Genomic DNA, 7472 nt, shown 5'->3' on the forward strand with positions numbered 1-7472 from the left:
GCTCTGGACTACAGCCGAAAAAAGCAGAGAAACCTCCCAACCATCGCCATCTGAGGCCAGGGCTGTGATGCAGTGGTCCACGGCTCGCTCTGATGGGTTTTTGTGTCACCGGGGTTATCGTAATGGGCAGCTTATTAGGGGCAATCAGGTGCAGTTGGCAGGTCATTGTCTTGGCCAGATCCGTTGGAGTTGAGCTCCTCGGCTGGGGCAGCTGTGACCGGATGGAGGCAGGATAATTCTGGAAAATTGAATGAATGCGGCCCCAAGGGTATTTTAGTTGCTTTTTATCATTAAAGTTCGAACGAAAATCATCTACATTTTATACAGCATACTTTTAGGCGACTTGTCTACTGATTTCAAAACCCTATCATGTCAATGTCATGTGATATTATGTTATATTATTTAGTTCTTATCCCATCTATTGTTTATGTATTTCATCGTTACTCCCCATAATTGTATGCACTTTTCAAGCTTTTTGCCGCCCATGCCACTTTAAAGCCGAAACAAAAAGTCGAAGATGATTCGCTCCTTTCAGACTAATGAATTTGTGGCAAACTCTGAGCGAGCAAAAACAATGCACTGAAAAAGGCAAAGTTTCGCACTGATTCACTTCACTTTATATGATATAAATATTAGTTATATGAACCCGCTCACACACAACAACGGCACATTGTAGTCATAACCCAGAAAAAAGGGAAACAATTTTATGGTTTTTGTGGCCAAGTTGGTTTCCCAAAGTGGGGCTTCTGCCCGCTCTTGGGATTATTGGGGTGTGGAGGGAGGGAGGATGCTTAACAATTTAGAAGGCCCTAATTGACAGCATTAGGATTCTGGAAAATTGACAGGCCCCCGAGTCGACTCGAGTCGAGGCTCATAAGTATGCTTTAAAATGTTCTCGGTTAGTTTTCCTTCTTCGCTCGGCAGCTCAAACATTTACAAATATTTTATGAGCACTTAACTTGGGACACTCACGCTCACGGATATAGAAAGTGAGGATGGGATGGGATGGTATAGGGGGCTGAGACACGCAATAAAAAGTCAGCAACTGCTTGAAAGGGGGTGGGTCTATGGAACTGGGAGGATGGTATCGGTAGCCATCATCCAAGTGGAGACCGTCTCAGAGGGATCTGGATGAGGACGCCTTAGTCAGGACAAAAGTTGTGCGTGATGCTGCTGGCGGTGATGACGATGCAGCATGACATGTTTGCCAAGTCCTGAATTAAATCAATTTAATAAGCTGTCAATAATGCAGAGCAGCTGGGGGTACAAGTAGGGGAAAGTAAAGTAATACGAGTTAAACCAGCGAGCGCAAACAGTTGCGAATTCGCAGGATTACATTACCTTCCATACTCATCTTCATATTGACGTACTTCTCATTAGTAAACAAAAGGATAATATTTTTGATTGTTTCCCTTTAGGCATTCATGGATATTTTTTAAAATACATAAATTCCACAACAAAATCCTTCACGAATCCCAAACTGAATTGCATTACTTAACAAAGGAGTATAATTCCACACACATTTTTCGATGAACACAAATCGGTTTGTTTAATTTTCGAATGCCTTGATAAATTCGAATTAATTGCTTTATAAACCTTTCCCGGGAATGCTCAGGAATTGTTCCTATCCATACAGTAAATATTTCCAACTGTGACTACAACTCGCCCATCATGTTGAATTAGAGGTAGGCGTTAATTACATTACCTTTGAGGGCTTTTACATTACTTGCAGTCATTTATGCATGAACACATTTAGTCAAAGTATATTAATAGAACTGCCTAACTTGTTTATGACATGCCACCCTAATTGTCACCAGAAACACGCTTTGCTTCTTGGGGTTCTAACCTTCTTACCTGTATTTATGCAGTAGCAAAGTGAGGCTTAAAGTTGGCAAAAATACCTGAAAGTAGAGAATCAGAAGGCAAATCTTTGTCAGATTATGGAAAGGAGTTTATGGGCCGAGGTGAGAGTGTGTTTGTTTTCATGGCAACGTACGATATTATTCCTTATCTGGGCACAAACGTGATGTTCAACCAATGGTCGAGTTCCCCTTCCTCTTCCCATAACCATCTTTGTTCCTGTACCTTTCCTTTTTTGCCTCCTGGTTGGCCTTGTTGCGATTTCCATAACTATAAATATCGATTACCTTTACTGCCAGGCATTGCCCCGAGTGCTTAAAGTTGCCATCAGACTCTCCCATACGGGAACAACCACAGTATGTATACCTGTAAAAGTACTTTTAAAATTTAAATGGTAATGTGTTCTAACTTGAACAGAAATCAAACTATTTTTTTCCGACCGGTATCCTAACTATAAAACATGTTACGAAACCAACGTTTCTTGCTACACTTCAATTTGTCATAAATATTTATAAATATTAAAAAATACATATTTTAATCATGTTTTTAAATAAAATTATTTCTTTCTTTCTAAATTTGCATATTTTTTTATTCGGGACTCACCCTAGTTTTAACAGTTTATGAAACCAACAAAATCAGATGTCTAAATAGAAGAACTTCTAATAAACTAGACAATGGGAAACTGGTAAAAATGTAGGTATTCCTTAGTCAGCTGCTGTTCACATTAGGGACATAACACTGTGGGCTCAGATAGGCAAGACCACCCACACATGCGGAGCAACTCAATGGGAGGCAACTTGAGGCTGTCATTGTTTTCTCCTCCTCTGCCTTGCCACTTTCTCCGCCTCGTATCTTTGACGCTTTTATGCTCCAGCTATTGCTATTTCTTCTTTGCCCGCTTCCACTTTTACCTGCCTTATTTTTCTCTTTGACAAATAAATTGACATGCCACATTGCGATAGCGACGAATAAAATTCCCACATAAACTCACACTGCCGCCTCAACGCCCACGCTCACGCATTCCCAAGGAAAAGCTGGGAATTTTTGACTATGGCTTGAGTATTCTCACGTTTATGCGCTTGGCAACTGTTTAGGTAGGAATACGTAAATAAACAATGGGTTAATCGTAAGAGGTGGTTTGCTAAATTAGAACCCCTATTATATTCTCGTGATTTTATATTATGGGTAATTCACTCAGATATAAATGCTATTTACTATTATACTAACATCTTTATAACCTTAATAATTTATTTGAGATATAATTTGCGGTAATAAATAAAAGTAAAAGTGTCTTACACTTCCTATAACAGTTAAATGGTTTTGTGTGAGTAATATGAGATCTAGTTATTATTTGTAGTAGTATTTTTAAGGGATTACGGAAATATTCCTTAAAATATGAAATATTTTTTTAGCTTCTGCTTATTTTTTACCCAGTATCTTAAGATAGGGTATGTGTTAACTGAAGCTCTCGACATCAAACAGTTTGGGGGCCACATTTAAAGGTTGCTCTGGCAATGATGGTGCGTAGGTCCCATCCCAATCCCCTTTCGCCACCCCCTTTCTCCGCCCTTTCACCTGCCCCCTAACTGCGTTCTTTCTTCCGCTACGAAAACAATGAAATGTCAGGCACGTAGGAAAGAAATTCGTTTACTTCGACTGTTTTCCTTTTCTCCCGTCTGTTTCTACGACTCTTTATCCCTCCACTCCTTTAGACCATTTTGGGTATTTCTCTACCCTAACAAAGGGTAACACAATTTAAAAATAATAACATAAGCTAATAATTATTATACTTTTTTAATACATTTATTGCTTTCAATTAGCTTAAATGTTATCCTTTATACCTTTTAGATATATTTCCAATGTCTGTGATATATTTAAATATTTTTGGCAATAGTACTAAAGCATATAAATTTTAATTTTAAATGATGTCTGAAAACCTCCTCCTAAATACTGTTCATATTATATTGTCATTGGCTTATTAAATTTTAAATTTTTCTTCTATTAATATATTTGATTCAAAATCAAACTCTTCGCAGAAAAGGTATGCTTTTCTTCGGCTTGAAGAATCCATTTTACTATTTCTCTATTTTTCGCTTTTGGCCGACTAGCTTGGCGAATTTGACGTGCAACGTGAACGTCGACGGCAGGAGAGAAAATAAATATGCCACAATATCTTAACGACAAGTCTGCCTTGGCCTCCAGTCACTGCCACGCCCCTTCCACCGCACCGCCCCTCCGACATTAGCACTTTGCTGGGCCTTCGCTAGGTGAACTACGTGCCGAGTTATACTTTTGGCGCTGACTGTAAATAAATATTATTTAAGCGACACTAAAAAATTGTATTCGATTATTCAGCAAGTGCTGAGATAAATGAATGGCCTTCGGGTGTTGGGCTGGGAAAGTGGGCGAGTGGCTTACCACGAATTATGTGCAATAAATGGAATGCGACAGCATAAATCATTACGGCTGATAGCTCTGCGGCTCTGTCTGTGCCCGTTCACTCCCGTTCCGGCCAAAATACGCAATCATTTTTCAATAAGCTCTATTAGCTTGTCAGCCAGCAGATGGCTGTGTAGGTGCTTTGGGTTGTAAACACATAGAGATACAGATATGGATAGGGATACATGCATCAAACGGGGAAAGCATTCAAATATTGTCTCCGCTTGGAAAACGCCAGCGGGCTCTTTGTGTCGGCCAGTTGTAATGCGATCGTTTGTCTATCAGGGTCTATTTTTGGGGGTGTTCTCGATTACGATGTACAATAAAATCGGTAACCAGCATGTCTTTCTGTGTCATGCCTCAATAAAAGATACTTACTAATCTAAGTGACGACCAATAAAAATAATAGGCATTAAATAATATAGTGATGCCTAAAGAATTGTGCGTTTCTGTATACTTAGATATTGTACGCATGAACATACGTGGATTGCATCCTCATCTTTGAAATTCTGTTGATTTTGAAGGTTGTATTAAAATTGAAAAACATCCTTAAAAATTATAATCGTTACAGTAAGAAAAAAAAGAACATGCTTATATGTATAAATTAAAGGCTTTTATCTTTACAAAAATACCAGAAGCTTTCCTTCTGAAGAAAAGGCACCTAGCTAGCCCCTTTCAATCGTGGGAAATAGGTTTCCCCTGGGAAATCGCTTTCTAGAACAAGTCAGCCCATAGTTTTCCATTAGGCAAAGTGTGCGGACAAATTGCAATCACAACGTTCGAGAGCTTGTGGATACGGTGCAGTTGGCAATTGGCCGAAAAGCTCCACAACGGTTGCCAATAAGTTTGGCAATAAAGCCGGACTTCCCGTGCGCCACCGAGAACCGGCCATAATTACAAGTTAATGGTGTCCGCGTGTAAGCTGTTCTGGCTCCCGTGCCCGTACTTCCATGGCCAGAACTGCGCCTTGTTGGTAATAACTTTATTAATTACGTCCTCGGTCTTGCCAGGACACTTGCAGGGGCCTCGAAGTCCCTTTCTTCCCTGGGCAACAGCTGGCCGACTCCGGTTTTTCGTGTGCGCCTTATTAATTTATTCAATTTCCCCTTTTTACGGCCTCTCCAAGTGAATTAGCAGCTGAAAGTGCTTTCAGACTCGGACTCTCGCTGCCACTTCATTTCCCTTTCAGCAGTTGCTGCGGAGTTTAAAGTGAACTCTGAGCTCAAGAGACTGCTCCTCATCTAAGGTGATTCTTCGATAATCAAAGATTTTATAGAGTACTCTTAGCCAACTGCAAATACTTTAAAGTATAATGTATATGTACGTTGCAGAGTGTGCTGGGATACTAAAAAACTAAATAAATTATTAAAGCCCTGCAAGAAGAGGGTCAAAAACTTTAAAGCGATAGCTTTTATACCGATTGCTGATGTTTACTATTTACTCAAAGGCCTTTAATATTTTGATTTACATTGGTGTTGAAATTACCAATGTTTTCTGCCCACCAATTACTGCAAAGTAAATTGAGCGATTGTTTGGCTTATTAATAAATTATGAGGCAAGCATAAATGTTTATTTAGCCATGTGCATGCCCAAACTAAGCTGCCGAAAGGGTTGCCCAGCCAATTCGATGGGAAATACCATACATATTTATCATATAAATCACTGACGACTGTACTTCAGAGGGGACATAGCATCAAAGACCGCCGACGGTTGCCTAAGCTCTGCTTTTGGCCCCCGGGGTCCAACTTTCCTCTCAACCGACTAACTTCCCACCAGCCTGTCCACATATGGCAACTATTTCCGCAAATTGGTATAAATGATGGTGGATTAGGCCAAATGCTCTCCATAAATAAGAATTCCGGATGTGGAAGGATGAGGTATAGGAATGAAATCATACGAAGTTTATTGTACTCTCTTCACATTTTAAAAGTATTTCATAGTGATGAAGGCTTCATAAAATTAAAAAGAGGTTAATATTAATATATTTATTTACAATAGTTTTCTATCCTCTTTTAATTTAAGAGAATACAGATTATACTTCATAGCATTTCTTATGATTTGGTTTGCAAAAATGAGAGATTTCATTACTTCTTGAAACTTGAGTAGTTTTTGAACTATCCTGCAATATTCTTTTGAAAAACATATTCGTGAAAGCTGAAACAACTTTCAGACTAGTATATACCCCAACTAAAGAAGAGCATGGCGAAACCCCAAGGCGAAAAGTTCCCCCGAGGAAGGCCAGGCCAGGCAATGCGCAGAAAAGTAGGCAATGATTTTTATTAATTGATAAGCATTTGCAACAAGTTGCACAGACACATGGGCAAACACCAGCGCACGCACACGAGTCGTGTATGTTCGAGTGAAAAGTCCTTCCCCGGAATTCGTTTCATATTTGAGGTAGGATTTATCTATCAGATCATCGCCCGGCGATAAGGCCCATGAGGACTTTGTGGAAATCTAGAACACAAAATGAAAGCGAAAGGAAAAGCGGCGAGGGTTTGGGAAAACCTACATCAAAGCGAGTGGAATTTAAGGTTCGAAATAGCTAGGAGGGGGAGACCCAATGGAAAACCTTTAAAGTACCTTAAACTTTGGCAATTTCTTCAAGACTAGGAGACTGACTAGGAGGCTGCCAGCCATGACGTATGCGTTTAATTACCGAGCTGAACACAACCATAACGAAGATAATTAATAATTTTTACCAACTAATTAATAGAAAAATTTCAAACTTTCCTCGGGCATTCACGGCTGACTAATTTGCCAAGCTAACAAAGAAGCGAAGGCAGTAGGAGGACAGAAAAAATGCATTCTTCAAACTTAGTCGATAAGAAAAAAGAAAGACAAGTAAGTATTTACTCCTCAAAACTTTTTCGAAGTTTGCGCTTTTCTTGGGCCATAAGGCAGGGAATATGGTAAGCAGGCGGGCCAGGAAAAATGTGCACTCGTCAGCAGAAGAAAGGCGGCGAGGAAGGAGACCAAGGCAGGCCAAAGGGACTTCAACTCGAGGCAAACCAAACAAACTGCAGTCGAAATCATTAAAAAAATGAAAGCGTAATTGATAAAGGGAATGCGGGCTTGCAAAAAGCGAAGGGAGAAAATAATAAGTGGGGGCATGAGATGCCTCAAGTTTATAGCGATGACATCGTTAAAAGTCTACCAAGTACACTTCTCAT

Source organism: Drosophila biarmipes, chromosome 2R (assembly GCF_025231255.1).
Source record: "Drosophila biarmipes strain raj3 chromosome 2R, RU_DBia_V1.1, whole genome shotgun sequence".
In the NCBI taxonomy this organism is placed as follows: Eukaryota; Metazoa; Arthropoda; class Insecta; order Diptera; family Drosophilidae; genus Drosophila; species Drosophila biarmipes.